Source organism: Bombina bombina, chromosome 4 (genome assembly GCF_027579735.1).
Source record: "Bombina bombina isolate aBomBom1 chromosome 4, aBomBom1.pri, whole genome shotgun sequence".
Lineage (NCBI taxonomy): Eukaryota > Metazoa > Chordata > Amphibia > Anura > Bombinatoridae > Bombina > Bombina bombina.
In genome coordinates this window covers 1,121,182,674-1,121,200,561 of record NC_069502.1, presented here as the reverse complement: position 1 = coordinate 1,121,200,561, position 17,888 = coordinate 1,121,182,674, and positions in this window count along the sequence as shown.

Sequence of the window (17,888 nt, the reverse complement as noted above, 5' to 3'; positions counted from 1 at the left end):
AACCTGTGCATAAAGTGTTATATTTTAGCTTTTAAAAGCTTAGTTCACCTTGAAGGTAGTCAAATTATAGGAATAAATTATTGCTTTTGTGTGCTAAAATATGTATTTTAAGAGTTTTCAATTATAATGGAATGTAGATTGAATAAAATATACAAAACAGTATATTATTTTTTATGGATTTCAAGGCCTTTTTTTGTCTTTCTAGTATATAAACAGCATAAGGATTAGCAACATTGAACCATTTGTATTGCATGTCTAAAAGAGGTGTATAAAATTAGCATTCTGTTTAAAACATGATATGCACAGCTAATATATTGTCATTTAGGCTATACATATGCATTAAGGAAGACATATACAGTATTTATACTATATCCTTTATCACTTATTGATACAAAAACTCTACGCTCTGATTAGGTTTAAAAAATAGAATTTTCTATAAATGATACCAAAAATGGGAGATTTAGGAATGTATAGATGATAAACAATCAGTAATTTATTAAAGAGACATAAAAATCAAAATTGAAATGCATTTTAGTAAACTTTATTACTATTTCAAATAGCTTTTGATGTGTTCAGAGTATGTGTAAACATCCTCATTCAAATACCACACAGTGTAAGCTGTCACTGGAATAATAGTAACTTCACTAGAATGCATTTCAGTTCTATGTTGTTTTAATAAATCACTGGTGTTAATCATCTCCGTACACTATGGGCTCCATTTATCATTTATCGTGCAGAATAAGTTCCCAGCTAGGGAACCTGTCTGCCTGCAATTGTGTCATGCGGGCAGCAGATCAGCAGTGTCCACTGCCTGCATTTATTATTACTCAGGCAACTGCTTGTGTATCCTTCTCTCATGCAACCAATCATGTAGGGCCTGTCAATCACTTAGGACAAACAATATATACAGTATGGGGCATATTTATCAAGCTCCGTATGGCCCATGTTTCTGGCGAGCCTTCAGGCTTGCCGATGTGAAAAAGCCCCTTTCCTAATATTGGGTCAGTGACTTAAATATGTGTCAGGCTTTTCCTTTATATACCATTTACCTTATTTGAAGAATGATACTAACACCAGTCTTATAAAAGGATGAATTTATTAAGTTACAGATCTATACATGAGTGGTGAGAGAAGCGTCTAACAAACAAGGCTTTATTCTTCTAATCTATCTACACTATAATGTGTGCATGCAAAGGAAGATGAAGTCTCTCTGTTACCTGGGTGTATTTGTCCTTCCTTTTTCCTCTCTTTCAAGCTGCTTCTCAAAACATATTTATAGCCAGACAGCCACACCATGAAGACAGTCCCAGCCAATCAAATCCATTCATCTTCTGGTTTATAACAATTCATCTGTTGAGTTAACTGCTTGTAGATGTCGCTGTGGTCCAAGAAATGAGTTTTCCTAATGCCATCTGACCTTTGTGACCCATCTCAGGACTGACCTTATCTGAGTCCCTTTGAAGATTTATGATGCCATTGTCCTGTCCTGTGTCATTTTGAAGCTTTATGACATTTGATTTTCTATCCTCAGGAAGGAGCGCAGGTCTCACCTGTCTTCTCTACATTGGTAGTCTTTGATCATTCTGTACAGGCCTTGGGGTCGAGTTACTTGATATTATCTCTTGGAAACTAGTTTATTCAATAGGGTTAAGCTTTCCTTACTATAGCAAAATGTGCTTTTCCAGTTATACAGTTATTACATATAATTTCCAGTTATACAGTTATTACACCAGAAACACAAGTTATGAAGCAGCGGTCTAAAGACCGCTGCTCCATAACCTGTCTGCCTGCTCTGAGGCGACAGACAGAAATAGCTAGAAATCAACGCGATCGAATACAATTGGGTTGATTGACACCCCCTGCTAGCGGCTGATTGGCCGCGAATCTGCAGGGGGCGGTATTGCACCAGCAGTTCATAAGAACTGCTGGTGCAATGATAAATGCTGAGAGCGTATGCTGTCGGAATTTATCGATGTGCAGCGGACATGATCCGCAATATCGGATCATATCCGCTCGCATAATGATAATTCGGCCCCTATATGTTTAGTAAACAAAGCGCAGAAATTGCCTTAACATTTGGATGCCCTGTGAAAACGTTTTCGTATAAATATTCTCTCCCATTGTAACAGAGGCTCTAGTCTCAAAAGACAGATATTGACCTAGAGCTCAATTTATTAAGCATCAGACGCAGCTTTTGTGCTAGAGCAATGCAGTCTCCCTTGTGCCAGTTAAAAAGTGTCAGACTGCTTCCTAAGCTGTTCGCCAAAGTTGTTGATAAATTATTCCCGGCTGACTCAGCAAAGGTGATTGATAAATCCAGATTTTGCATTGGTTAGGCAAGAGCAGGGTGTGGAATGGCACAATGATCAAAAATGTGGACTACAGATTCCACGTTGCTGGCTCTAAATGCAAATGCAAAATTTCCCTGGGCCACCTTAAAAATGATGTATGGTGCCCATAGTATACAAAGCAAAATTGTCAAAAAATAAGGCATGGAGAACCTTAGGATGAGTGTTGGCCTTCATAAATATGACCAGGTTTATAAATAAGTTGACCTCAGCACACAAAATATGAAGTTTAAGTTTTTCAAACTATATTTTATTGTTTAATATATTGTAAAGCATCTGCTTTCTTTCTTAGAAACAGAAATAAATTGCACCACTGCTTTCGCTTTCAATGAAAGAATATGCTTTTTAACATACATCAAGGGAACTCATAGGCCTGGAGTAATATAGTGATAGTAACAGGTTACAGGGAAAGCAAGCTTTATTGACTGTATACCTGTTGATGATCCCATTGCTCAAGTGTGTTAAATGTTTTGTCCTTTATATTGTATTGTGACTGAGGTGTAAATAGAAGACTTACTTTTAAAATATTTATTTTAATGGTCTAAATGGCCATTAACTTCAATGCTTTCAAATAAGACAAAAGATAAGCAAGGACAATGCTATACAGTATAAATAAAAAAATGTTGTCATTGTGATAAAGGACTTAAGACAGAATGAACGGCCATGACTTGTGTTTACAATAACTTACTATGTAAGAATCTAAGAACATTTTCGACTCTTTTAATATTTGTGTAATGCACAATGTTGTTTATTTTTTATTCTTTAAAGGGATACTAAACCCAATTTTTTTTATATAATGATTCAGATAGAGTGTGCAATTTTAAGCAACTTTCCAATTTATTCCTACTGTCAATTCTTCATTCTCTTACTTTCTTTATTTAAAAAGCAGGAATTTAAAGCTAAGGAATCAGCCCATTTTAGGTTCAGCACCCTGGATAGCGCTTGCTTATTTGTGGCTACATTTAGCAAACCAATAAGCAAACATAACCCAGGTTCTCAACCAAAATGGGCTGGCTCCTAAACTTTACATTCCTGCTTTTTAAATAAAGAGAACGGAGAAAAATTGATTATGTGAGTAAATTAGAAAGTTGCTTAAAATTGCATGCTATTTCTGAATCATTAAAGAAAAAAAAAAAAGAAGGTTTTGTGTCCCTTTAAGATCTTAATAAAGAGAAACACATACATGAGCCTCAAAACTTACGGCTAGATTACGAGTTTTGTGTTATGGTGAAAAAGCAGCGTTATGGCTCTTTTTCACTACTGCTTGTATTACGAGTCTTGCAGGTATATCTGTACCGCACACTTTTTTGACCATAACGCAGCGTAACTACCACAGCTTTCAAAAAGTCCTTTTTCAATGGGACTTCCACAGCACCGGTATTACGGTTTACGAGTTTGCCTGTCCGGCCAAAAAGTGAACAGTACAGCCTATACCGTCAAGATCCATACCATAAACTGAAAGTCAGTAGTTATGGGTTTTGCGCTACAAAGCCGTAACATAAAACTCATAACTAAAGTGCTACCTATTAACCCCTAAACCGAGGCCCTCCCGCATCGCAAACACTAAAATAAAATTATCAACCCCTAATCTGCCGCTCCGGACATCGCCGCCACTATAATAAACATATTAGCCCCTAAACCGCCGCACTCCCGCATCGATCGCAAACATTAGTTAAATATTATTAACCCCTAATCTGCTGTCCCTAATATCAACGCAAACTACATTACTATTATTAACCCCTAATCTGCTGACCCAAAATCGCCACCACTATACTAAAGTTATTAACCCCTAAACCTAAGTCTAACCCTAACCCTAACACCCACTAACTTTAACATCATTTAAATTATTCCAAATAAAAATTACAATTACTACCTAAATAATTCCTATTTAAAACTAAATACTTACCTGTAAAAACAAACCTAAGATAGCTACAATATAACTAATAGCTACATTGTATCTAGCTTATGTTTTATTTTTATTTCACAGCTAAGTTTGCATTTATTTTAACTAGGTAGACTAGTTAGTAAATAGTTATTAACTATTTACTAGCTACCTAGTTAAAATAAATACAAATTTACCTGTAAAATAAAACCTAACCTGTCTTACACTAACACCTAACCTTACACTACAATTAAATAACTTACATTAATTAAATACAATTAACTAAATTACACAAAATAAAAAGGAAATTATCAAATATTTAAATCAATTACACCTAATCTAATAGCCCTATCAAAATAACCCCCCATCCCCAAAATAAAAAAAACCACTAGCCTAAACTAAACTGCCAAAAGCCCTTAAAAGGGCCTTTTGCGGGGTATTGCCACAAAGAAATCAACTCTATTACTTGTAAAAAAAAATACAAACAACCCCCAACAGTAAAACCCACCACCGCCACACAACCAAACCCTCCAAATAAAATCCTATCTAAAAAACCTAAGCTCCCCATTGCCCTGAAAAGGGTATTTGTATGGGCATTGCCCTTAAAAGGGCATTTAGCTCTTTTTCAGCACAAACCCTAAGCTAAAAATAAAACCCACCCAATAAACCCTTAAAAAAAACTAACAGTAACCCCCAAAGATCCACTTACAGTTTTTGAAGACCGGACATCCATCCTCAACGAAGCCGGCAGAAGTCTTCATCCAAGCCGCAAAAAGTCCTCAATGAAGCAGGGAGAAGTCTTCATCCAAGCGGCAAGAAGTGGTCCTCCAGGCGGACAGAAGTCTTCATCCAGACGGCATCTTCTATCTTCATCCTTCTGACGAGGAGCGGCTCCATCTTCAAGACATCCAGCGTGGAGCATATACGGTTTCAGCCATACACTGAAGGTTCCTTTAAATGATGTCATCCAAGATTGCGTCCCTTGAATTCCGATTGGCTGATAGAATTCTATCAGCCAATTGGAATTCAAGGGACACCAACTTGGATGACGTCATTTAAAGGAACCTTCAGTGTACGGCTAGGACCGTATGAAGAGGATGTTCTGCTCCGGATGTCCTGAAGATGGAGCTGCCCCGCTTCGGAAGGATCAAGATAGAAGATGCCGTCTGGATGAAGACTTCTGCCCGCCTGGAGGACAACTTCTTTCCGCTTGGATGAAGACTTCTCCCGGCTTCGTTGAGGACTTCTTGCCGCTTGGATGAAGACTTCTCCCGGCTTCGTTGAGGATGTATGTCCGGTCTTCAAAAACAGTAAGTGGATCTTCGGAGGTTAGTGTTAGGTTTTTTTAAGGGATTATTGGGTGGGTTTTATTTTTAGATTAGGGTTTGGGCTGAAAAAGAGCTAAATGGCAATGCCTATCCAAATGCCATTTTCAGGGCAATGGTGAGCTTAGGTTTTTTTAGATAGAATTTTATTTGGGGGCTTTGGTTGTGTGGGTGGCCGGTTTTACTGTTGGGGGTTGTTTGTAATTTTTTTTACAGGTAAAAGAGTTGATTTCTTTGGGGCAATGCCCCGCAAAAAGCAGTTTAAGGGCTATTGGCAGTTTAGTTTAGGCTAGTGGGTTTTTTATTTTGGGGGGGGGCTTTTTTATTTTGATAGGGCTATTAGATTAGGTGTAATTAGTTTAAATATTTGATCATTTCTTTTTTATTTTGTGCAATTTAGTGTTTGTTTGTTTTTTGTAATTTAGTTAATTGTATTTAATTAATGTAAGTTATTTAATTGTAGTGTAAGGTTAGGTGTTAGTGTAAGACAGGTTAGGTTTTATTTTACAGGTAAATTTGTATTTATTTTAACTAGGTAGCTAGTAAATAGTTAATAACTATTTACTAACTAGTCTACCTAGTTAAAATAAATACAAACTTACCTGTGAAATAAAAATAAAACCTAAGATAGATACAATGTAACTATTAGTTATATTGTAGCTAGCTTAGGGTTTATTTTACAGGTAAGTATTTAGTTTTAAATAGGAATGAATTAGGTAATAATAGTATTTTTTATTTAGATTTATTTTAATTATATTAAAGTTAGTGGGTGTTAGGGTTAGGGTTAGACTTAGGGTTAGGTTTAGGGGTTAATAACTTTAGTATAGTGGCGGCGACGTTGGGGACGGCAGATTAGGGGTTAATAAGTGTAGGTAGGTAGCGACGACATTGGGGGCGGCAGATTAAGGGTTAATAAGTGTAATGTAGGTGGCGGCGATGTCGGGGGCAGCAGATTAGGGGTGTTTAGACTCTGGGTTTATGTTAGAGTGTTAGGTGTAAACATAAGTTTTCTTTCCCCATAGGAATCAATGGGGCTGCGTTACGGAGCTTTACGCTCCTTTATTGCAGGTGTTAGGCTTTTTTTTAGCCGGCTCTCCACATTGATGTCTATGGGGAAATCGTGCACGAGCACGTAAAACCAGCTCAAAGCAGCGCTGGTATTTGAGTACGGTATGGAGCTCAATTTTGCTCAAAGCTGCAATATTGCCTGCTAACGCCGGGTTTTTGCAAACCTGTAATAGCAACGCTATAGGGAGGTGAGCGGTCGCAATAACTTGCAAGTTAGCACCGAGCCGCTCATAACGCAAAACTCTTAATCTAGCCGAGTGTTAATAAAAATAACAGTTCTAAGTTTGGACATAAAAAGTAATATTAAAGGGTCATTGTATTGTTAAAATGACATGCTCTAATAAATTACAGTATTTCATTTTAACACTAGCAATGCTGTAATGGTATGTGTTTAGGCCCCGCAAAGTCCAGCTAGGGAAACTGCCACTGATTCAAGCAGCAACGCTAATTGCACAATCTAGCTGTGCGTGTCTGTGCCTCTGCTGTAAACAAGGCCAAGTCTGAGATCAACTCAATATTTAGAGTTGGAATACCCTTTAAAAAACAGATATTTGTTTGCACATTATACACATCCATCAAGGTAATAATATTTCACTCAATCCCCTACATATATAAATAAGTACCTGAAATTGTCACCAAATAAAATCCTTCACACACTATGTAGCTTCCTACTATGTAACTTCCTTGAAGTTTATTGCTATATATAACAAAACTCCACAAAAAAATCAAAATAGGCGAGAATTAATAATCAGCCATTTTGAATCACTACACAGAATGGAAAGCTTGAGGTTTTATAAAAAATATGTTTTAATTTGTAATATAATGTTGGGAGTAGAAGAATAGAGGTTAATATATTTGATTATGTCCAATTGTCATAAGAATTTCATTTAAGAATATGGTTCATTAAATTGTGAATGTAATTCATTTATTCCCCATAATAGAAATTACTCATCAGTACATGGAACAGAATAGGTCTGATTTATTAATTTAGACATAAATTTAATTAGAAATTGATTTGTATTGCATTACACATTTATTACTGAGTTTTATTGAGTGCTATAAATGGAAAACAATGTCAAAGAAGAGATCAGAAGTTAAATAGGTGTAAAATATATGCTTATTCTTTTTAATGTTACATATCTTTTTATATTTAATGTATTTTTACACCATAAATTATGATTTTCCATTAATATAAATAATTTTAAGAAATCATTGGGATATTAGTATATCAACATAGCCAATTACCAGATGGTTGTTTGATGTTTCAAAATAATTTGTAAATTAAGTATTCATCATCAATGCATACAGCAAGATTATAAATATTTTAAATAAAATTGTAAAATAAATATAATATTTTAAATAATAAAATAAAGAATATTTGAAAGCTGGCATAGTTTCTTTAATAGTCTAGTAAATCAAATCTTATAAAACATAATTATAATGTCAAGTATTTTAACTGCTTTATGCTTTATAAATCTATTGTTTTTCAATATAAATGAAAATCATTGGATGTAGCTACTGTAGCTGTCATTGGCGGTTTTAGATTCTTTATTAAAAGGACATTAAACACTAAGGGCTACATTACAAGTGGCACTGTATTTTTTTTGCGATCAAAAAACTCCGCTAGGATTTTCATTTTTGCCCTTGTCGGGTTGCGTTCGTATTACACATTGTAAAAATGTTTTATTTTGTGCTAGCGTTAACCCGAATAGCGTGAAAAAACGTAAGTTTTGGTGTGCATGCATGTATTACCCCATTTAAATCAATGGAGAAAAAAAAGTGGAAAAAAAATAACTCCCGAGATCGCACAAACGCCATTGCATTTTCACATTCCCCATAGAAGTCAATGGAGAGAAAAAATTGTTGAAAAAAACAAACACCAATCGCGCAAACAACATAGCATATTCACATTAGAAAATGTCAAATATTTACAGAAAATACATAGTTAAAATCTTTATTAAATATGAATATTGCATTAAGATGTTTTATCATGTTTTCATCTACTTAATGGCAAAGGGATATAATGCACTTATATATATATATATATATATATATATATATATATATATTAAAGGGACACTGAACCCAAATTTTTTCTTTTGTGATTCAGATAGAGCATGCAATTTTAAGCAACTTTCTAATTTACTCCTATTATCAATGTTTCTTCGTTCTCTTGCTATCTTTATTTGAAAAAGAAGGCGTCTAAGATTTTTTCTTGGTTCAGATCCCTGGACAGCAGTTTTTGATTGGTGGATGAATTTATCCACCAATCAGCAAGGACAACCTAGGTAGTTCACCAAAAATGGGCCGGCATCTAAACTTACATTCTTGCATTTCAAATAAAGATACCAAGAGAATAAAGAAAATTTGATTATATGAGTAATTTAGAAAGTTGCTTAAAATTTCATGCTCTATCTGAATCACAAAAGAAAAATTTGGGTTCAGTGTCCCTTTAAATATCACTCCCTTACCCACAATCCCCAGTCATTCTCTTTGCCTACAGTGCAAGGAGGTGGTAAAGTATAGGTGTCTGATAAGATGTATTCTTCAATCAAGAATTTTTTCTTTTAAAGCAGAGTAGGTTTACTCTGATCTTGGCTGGGGTCTAGCTGTAGTCCACGTTAGTCTCTACAGTAGGGCAGTGGTAGCTTTTGAGCACTTGAGAACTTGTGAGGTACAATCCTCACTGTGCTTTCTCAAGATTTTGCTGCCCTATTCAGAAAGCCAGAGTATGTTTACTCAGATTCTTTCTTTTTCCACAGGTCTATGTGAGGTAAGGACAATCTCAAGCCAGGTGAGCTGTCCTGCTGCCGGACAGATGCTATTAAAGTAAGTGCCATATTTAATTTCCTTGGGGGACAAGTGAATAAGTGGCACTGTTGCAGTATCTTTACTGTTTTTATTTTATAAAAAGGGACATTTATTTTCCGAGCATAAGAGTAAAATTTTGGCAGTTGGTTTTCAGGGCCTGAGACTGGTATGGGGAGAACTTTATTTTAATGGTGGATCAAGTGAATATTTGTGTTTCGGTTTATATTAGTTATTTTTTTTTTAATTGTTGGCGCGCATTTTGTAGATGCTGTCGGCTTCCCTGCTGTGACGCAGTTGTCGGCTGCTTGAGAGGATAGTGTTGCCATTGTTAGCACAAACGTCTGATCAAAAAGAAAAACGGACCGTTTGTTTACTGTTCCTAAGGTTGCAAGGTAGGCACCTCAGTGAAGCTGCTGATGTGTTTGGGTATTGCCTGGGGTTTATTAATATATCTGGTACTCATATATTTGTTTTACATTAATTTAAAAGAACAGTATAATTTTTAATAGTCTGTAAAATAAAGTAATTTTTCTTTCTTGTCATTCCTTTTTTCTCTATAATGGAACAAGAGGCCTTGCAGATTGGTGCATGTCAGCTTTGTTTTGATGCCCAGGTTGAACCCCCTACAGCTTTGTGTATCTGTGGCTAACCTGGGTGTTGTGCCTCAAATTTCTGATGACGACAACATGTCGGTAGCGTCTGATGGTGAAATCTCAGATTCAGATAGTGTAATTCCTTCTTCTGATGCTGAAGTTGTTTCCTTCAGATTTAAGCTTGAACACCTTTGCTTATTACTTAAGGAGGTTTTGGCTACTTTGGACAACTCTGACACGACAGTCGTAGTCAACCCTAAAAAATCTAGTAAGCTTAACAAATACTATGATGTTCCCTCTGCGGTAGAGGTATTCCCTGTACCTGACCGTGCTACAGAAATTATTGCACGGGAGTGGGAAAGACCTGGAATTCCTTTTTCTCCATCCCCAATTTTCAAAAAGATGTTTCCTATAGCTGATTCTTTTAAAGAATCATGGCAGACAGTTCCTAAGGTAGAAGGAGCGATCTCCACTTTGGCTAAGAGGACTACTATTTCCATAGAAGATAGTTGTTCCTTTAAGGATCCCAAGGATAAGAAGTTGGATGCTTTATTAAAGAAAATATATGTTCACCAGGGTCTCCAATGGCATCCTGCGATATGTATTGCTACTGTCTCCAGCGCTGCAGCTTACTGGTTTGATGCGTTGTCTCACTCTATTTGGACAGATACTCCTCTTGAGGAAATCCAGGACAGGATTAAGGCTCTTAAATTAGCCAATTCATTTATGTTGGATGCTTCCTTACAGGTTATTAAGCTAGGTGCAAAGATTTCTGGTTTTGTGGTCCTAGCAAGCAGAGCCCTATAGTTGAAATCCTGGTCTGCGGATGTTTCATCTAAGTCCAAGCTTCTGGCGATTCCTTACAAGGGGAAGACCTTGTTTGGGCCTGGTTTGCCTGAAATTATCTCTGATATTACAGGAGGTAAAGGATATTTTCTTCTTCAAGATAAAAAGAATAAACATAAAGGATGGCAGAGTAATTTTCGTTCCTTTCGCAACTTTAGAGGTAAACCCTCCCCTCCCTCTTCCAAGCAGGATCAGAACAAGTCTTTCTGGAAGCCTAATCAGTCTTGGAACAAGGGAAAGCAGTTCAAGAAACCTGCAGCTGATTCCAAGTCATCATTAAGGGTTGGCCTCTGATCCGGCACTGGATCTAGTAGGGGGCAGACTTTCCTTCTTCGTTCAAGCCTGGATAAGAGATGTTCCAGATCCATGGGCGGTGGAGATTGTGTCTCAGGGGTACAAAATGGAATTCAAATCCTTTCTTCCAAGAGGAAGGTTTCTCCTTTCCAGATTATCTGTAGACCAGACAAAGAGAGAGACATTCTTACATTGTATAGAAGACCCTGCCTCCCTGGGAGTAATAGTTCCTGTTCCTCTTCAGGAACAGGGTTTAGGTTTTACTCAAATCTGTTCGTGGTTCCCAAAAGGAGGGAACTTTCAGACCAATCTTAGACCTAAAGTATCTGAACAAGTTTCTCAGGGTTCCATCCTTCAAGATGGAGACTATACGCTCCATTCTTCCCTTGGTTCAAGAAGGTCAATTCATGACAACCATAGATTTGAAGGATGTGTATCTTCATGTTCCCATTCACAGGGATGATCACCGGTTTCTAAGGTTTGCCTTCTAGGACAAGCACTTTCAATTTGTAAGAAAAAAAGAAAAAGCGCATCCTCCGATTCAAGTGATAGAATTTAATAACAACAAATAAGCGCTTACAATATGCACTTACACAATTAAAGTTAAAATACACCTGTAGAATAGCCTCTTTTGTTACAGCTGGAAGACTGTCATGTGTTTCCTCCAAAACACCGCTAACACCTGGAGTCCTGCAATCTCTATATGCGGTTCATTTTGAGCTCCAAAGTATCGTCAGAGCAAATGAAAGGTAATAGCGGGTTGGTCGGTAACAAAGATAGAGTTCGTCGTCCAAAGTTTAGTAAACTTATTGGTCCTTGATCCTCAACGCGTTTCCCCCGACGCCGGTCGGGCTTTCTCAAGAGGTAAAATTTTGTCTGGTATCTTCGGCAATCGCGGGCTTTTTTTGTTTCTTTGGAGTAACGCCCCCAGATTAAGGCAACCAATCAGTATGCTTTCAACAGTGACGTTGCCAAAGAATGTCCATACTCCAATGTTTTAGCATAGTCAATTATCTAAGATCGTCCTTATATGTTGCATATATTGTATACACAATAGTAACGTTCTGTTAAATACACAATTGTAACATTCTATTATATACACACATTATAAGGAATATCTAAACTTGCGCTTAAAGCAACTGATAAAAGAACATTAAAAATTGTCTGAGGAATATTGCACTAAGAGAACCTATGCTAATACAATGTTAATATAAATACAATAATGCATACATACATAAACAATCAAATACATAATTACATCAAAAAGATCCTAAAATTAATTAAAAAAATAATAAATATATAGTATGTCATAACAAATAAAATTATAACAAATAAAATTAATACTTTAAAGGGTATTAATGAATTATAATAATTTGATATTCATATCTAAATCGATGTATATTCAAAAATCATATAAATTAATTAAGAAGTTTTAAATTTAATTTAAGAGTAATTTTTAAAAATTTAAAATTAGAAATTAGAGATTTAAAATTAGGGATTCAAATACAAGTTGTGGAGAGATATCTCTAACTATACATAATCTATCTATTCTTGCATCTGTCACATAAAAGCCTGTATGTCTAGATCTACATTTAACCCTTTAGGTACTGAACTATTTAATTTAAAAATCCAGTATGTTTCTTGCTTTCTTAATTGTAGTAATCTATTTTCTACTGTTGGTGGTATCCAATCAATAACCTGAATTTTAAGTGACCTAGGGTCACAATTGTGAGTTTCTACATAGTGTTTTGATACACTGTGTTTCATTAATTCGATTTTAATATTATATAGATGTTCACTAAAACGTCTTCTTATTTTCCTCTTTGTACGTCCTACGTATTTTAGGCCACACCCACAGGTGAGAAGATATACTACATAGATAGCATCACAATTATTTTTAAATTTTATTTCAAATTCCTGGGAGTGACCTGGGTTACTGAATGTGATTGAGGGGTTAATGTGAGTACACATACTACATCTGGATTTACCGCACCTTTTAGTTCCTTTTTGGTTAGACAGCCAGTTACCATTATGACTATTTGTAGTTGTAATACTCTTTAATTTACTGGGTGCTAAAATGTTTTTTAAATTCCTGCTTTTTTTGTATATGATTTTTGGATGTTCACTCAATGTGGATCCCAGAATAGGATCGGCCTTTAAGATTGGCCAGTGTTTCTTTAGAATTTTTTGAATTATATTTGAACCCTCAGTGAAAGTGGTGATGAATTTTGCATCTTTATTAATGTCAATGTTCGTTTTGTGTTCCACCGTGACTTTACCATTTGTTGTATTATTTTTGTATTTTAATAAATCCTTTCTATCCTGATTTAATGCTCGTGATTTGGCAGTTTGTAATAAACTATTTTTATACCCTTTCTCAATGAACTTGTTATCTAAAATTTTGGCTTTATTTTCAAAATCACTAATGTTGCTACAATTTCTCCTAAGTCTTAAATATTGACTATAGGGAACATTTTCTATCCAGTTCTTTTTATGATTACTGCTGGCCTCTATAAAACTATTTTTCTCTGTTGGTTTTCTGTAGTTCTTAACTGATACCTGTTTTTGTTCATCCTTAAAAAGTATTAAATCTAGGAATTCTATTTGATCCTGAGAGTGTTTTCCTGTAAATTTTAAATTATAACTATTATTATTCAGATATTCATAGAATTCCATAATACTCTCTACAGTACCCTTCCAGATGATTACAATATCATCTATATATCTATTATAATATTGAATATTGGTACTGTAGGGATTATTTGTCCAAATGTGTTTTAGTTCAAACCCATTGACGTACAAATTGGCATAGGATGGGGCGAAGGTTGTCCCCATCGCTGTGCCTCTTTTTTGTAAATAGCATTTGTCCTCAAATTTGAAAAAATTGTGTGTTAAAATGAACTTGATACTATCAATTAGGAATTCTATGTGTTCAATGGGAATCCTCCATCTATTCAGTTCTGATCTCACCTCCTCCACACCTGCATCATGTGGGATGCAGGTGTAGAGGGAGGATACATCACACGTGACCCACTAAAAACTGTCATCCCATGGTACACCTTCATATATTTGTATTACTTCCAGAGTGTCTTTGACATATGCTCTGGTTCTTTTTACAATGGGCTAGAGATAATAATCAACATATTTAGACAAATTATCACACAAGGACCCTATCCCAGACACAATGGGTCTTCCAGGTGGATTGATAGGGTCCTTGTGGATTTTTGGAAGGTGGCTATGTATTAGCATAGGTTCTCTTAGTGCAATATTCCTCAGACAATTTTTAATGTTCTTTTATCAGTTGCTTTAAGCGCAAGTTTAGATATTCCTTATAATGTGTGTATATAATAGAATGTTACAATTGTGTATTTAACAGAACGTTACTATTGTGTATACAATATATGCAACATATAAGGACGATCTTAGATAATTGACTATGCTAAAACATTGGAGTATGGACATTCTTTGGCAATGTCACTGTTGAAAGCATACTGATTGGTTGCCTTAATCTGGGGGCGTTACTCCAAAGAAACAAAAAAAGCCCGCGATTGCCGAAGATACCAGACAAAATTTTACCTCTTGAGAAAGCCCGACCGGCGTCGGGGGAAATGCGTTGAGGATCAAGGACCAATAAGTTTACTATAACTTTGGACAACGAACTCTATCTTTGTTACCGACCAACCCGCTTTTACCTTTCATTTGCTCTGACGATACTTTGGAGCTCAAAATGAACCGCATATAGAGATTGCAGGACTCCAGGTGTTAGCGGTGTTTTGGAGGAAACACATGACAGTCTTCCAGCTGTAACAAAAGAGGCTATTCTACAGGCGTATTTTAACTTTAATTGTGTAAGTGCATATTGTAAGCGCTTATTTGTTGTTATTAAATTCTATCACTTGAATCGGAGGATGCGCTTTTTCTTTTTTTCTTAGATTCCTGTATCCCTTATCTGAAGCACAAGAGGCAACAGATCAAAAAGCAGCACCCGACACAAGTTTACACATAATTGGAAATTTCCCTGCAGCATTCAACACTTCTTTGAGATCTGTTAACAAAGAAAAGAAAATGAACTCAAGTGAGCTGTGAAAAAACAACACAACAGTTGTATTCTTTGGACAGACCTATCTTTTTTCATCAGGTTGTATATCTCCATACCAAATAACATTATATATAGTATAGAATTTTATTTATTTATGTGCTGATATATTGATGTATATATGAGCTCAATTTGATTTATACATGAGCCTAACTTCATTTATAATTTAACAAGCCTATCAATATATCTTTGAGCTTTATATAGACAACAATTACTTTTTCATACTATATTTAACTAATTGTATATTATTTTGGGATTCTGTGTGACTTACGTAGAGCGCCTATATATTTCTATTTTGTATTTTGCCTATTTATCTCTTTTATTATGCCAGCTCCTGCAGTCACAATGGAGTCCATTAATGAAGAATTTGGGGATATAACAACTAGACACAATAGATTGAGAACTATTGATTTCATGGATCCAGCAATAATTATTGAAAATGAAGCTAGTGATCCTGAAGAGTTTTTCAAAAAATTAGAGAAACTTTTCCAACAAGATACAAAGGACTGGCAAGACCTCTTATTATTAGATAATTATGTACAGCATAATATAGTACCTAGAGGTCTGAGACTATTAAAAAATCCAGCCTTTGATCTTGAGGAAATAGAGTTTACTACAGAGTGGGAGACGGCACTCCAGGAGTGCTCAATTAAAATGATAAAGATTTTGATTAAATACAGGGAATATCGTTTAAATAAAAACAAAATAGAGATAGAAGAAACATTGGGTAAAATACAACCCTACAAAACAGAAGAAAAATGGAGAACTCGCAATACCAGCATCCAAACTAGGATATCAGAATTAGAGAAAGAATTAAGGATAAAAAAACAAAAAAAGTTTATGAGAGATGTGCAAGACTTTAGGGAGAATAAAGTATTTACATATAAAAACAACAATAAAAGAAAACAATCTAATTACAATAAAGATGTGAATAAAGATAGTAAGAAACAGCCTAATGCTCCCAATAAAAGAGATCACTCATCTGTAGATACTACCAAAAATGACTCTACCAATAAACAAAATATTGAGGATAATACAAATAAAATTCTAAATGTCCCCCCTCCAAGCAATCATGGGAACAAAAATAAAAATAAAAACAATAATCCTAAAAAGATTTCTTCAAACTACAAAGAAACATGGACTCATTCTAACAATAGATATGAAGTACTCAATGAAAATGTAAATGCCCCTAATAGAACACACAATGGTAGAGAATGGGAACATCAGGGTGCAAAACCGAAAGCACATTCAGATAATTATTATGATTATAATAATCGTCATTTTTTAGGACAGAGTCAGGAGTGGAGGTCAGATTGGATCAGTCCCCATTTACAGAACAAAGATTGGAGAAGAGAGAGAACACCTCAGAGAGACCAGGGACCCCGACGACAAAACAAAAGAACCCTAGAATTAGAAGGGGAGTCAGAGCAGGATCAGGAATACAAGCCAAGAGAAAGGAGACCCAGGTATCAGACAAAGCAAAATCAGATATATATAATTTAGCTAAATTAGATTTAGATAATAATGATGTCAGATTATTAAATAAGGGGCTTAATTTTGCACCCAAAATACCACTGAATAAATTTGAAACATATTTAGATTTACAAAAATACATGCGCAAGCTCACACTGCAGAGGTATTATATAAAAAATCCAATACAGACCAATAGATCTAATGTCAGTTATCTAGAAAGTGGGGACCTAGACACACTAAAAATTCTTAAAGATTTAGAAAAAGAAAATGCTAGTGAGCCAATTATTCCCCAACAGGGAACTTTTGAGGATTTATTTGAATTATCTGTATACGAAACAGAACCTGATATACATCATACCACTTTTAAAAAGAAGTCAACTTTTTATCCACTAAGTGCACAGGGGGATCAAATACCAGTCTTCACTAGAATGGTATTAAAAGATCTAGAAGAAGCCCTATCCTCCAAGAAAAACTCAACTATAAATAAACATCAGGACAATTTGAGTATCCTGGAAAGGAAATCGCTTAAAAAACTATCAGAGAATAAAAATGTAGTTTTACGTGCAGCAGATAAGGGAGGGGGGGTGGTCATCCAGTCTAGGGCTGAATATTTGAAAGAAGCTTATAATCTACTGGGTGACAGAGAAACCTACCTTGTTTTAGAAACTGATCCAACTCCCAGATTTATTCTTGAATTAAATAGGCTGTTAATATCAGCAAAAAATAATGGGATCTTAACCAATGAGGAATATCTGTTTCTTTATGAACCCTTCCCCAAACAATCTATTTTTTACCACCTTCCAAAAATCCACAAGGACCCTATCAATCCACCTGGAAGACCCATTGTGTCTGGGATAGGGTCCTTGTGTGATAATTTGTCTAAATATGTTGATTATTATCTCCAGCCCATTGTAAAAAGAACCAGAGCATATGTCAAAGACACTCTGGAAGTAATACAAATATATGAAGGTGTACCATGGGATGACAATTTTTGGTGGGTCACGTGTGATGTATCCTCCCTCTACACCTGCATCCCACATGATGCAGGTGTGGAGGAGGTGAGATCAGAACTGAATAGATGGCGGATTCCCATTGAACACATAGAATTCCTAATTGATAGTATCAAGTTCATTTTATAGAACACAAAAAAGA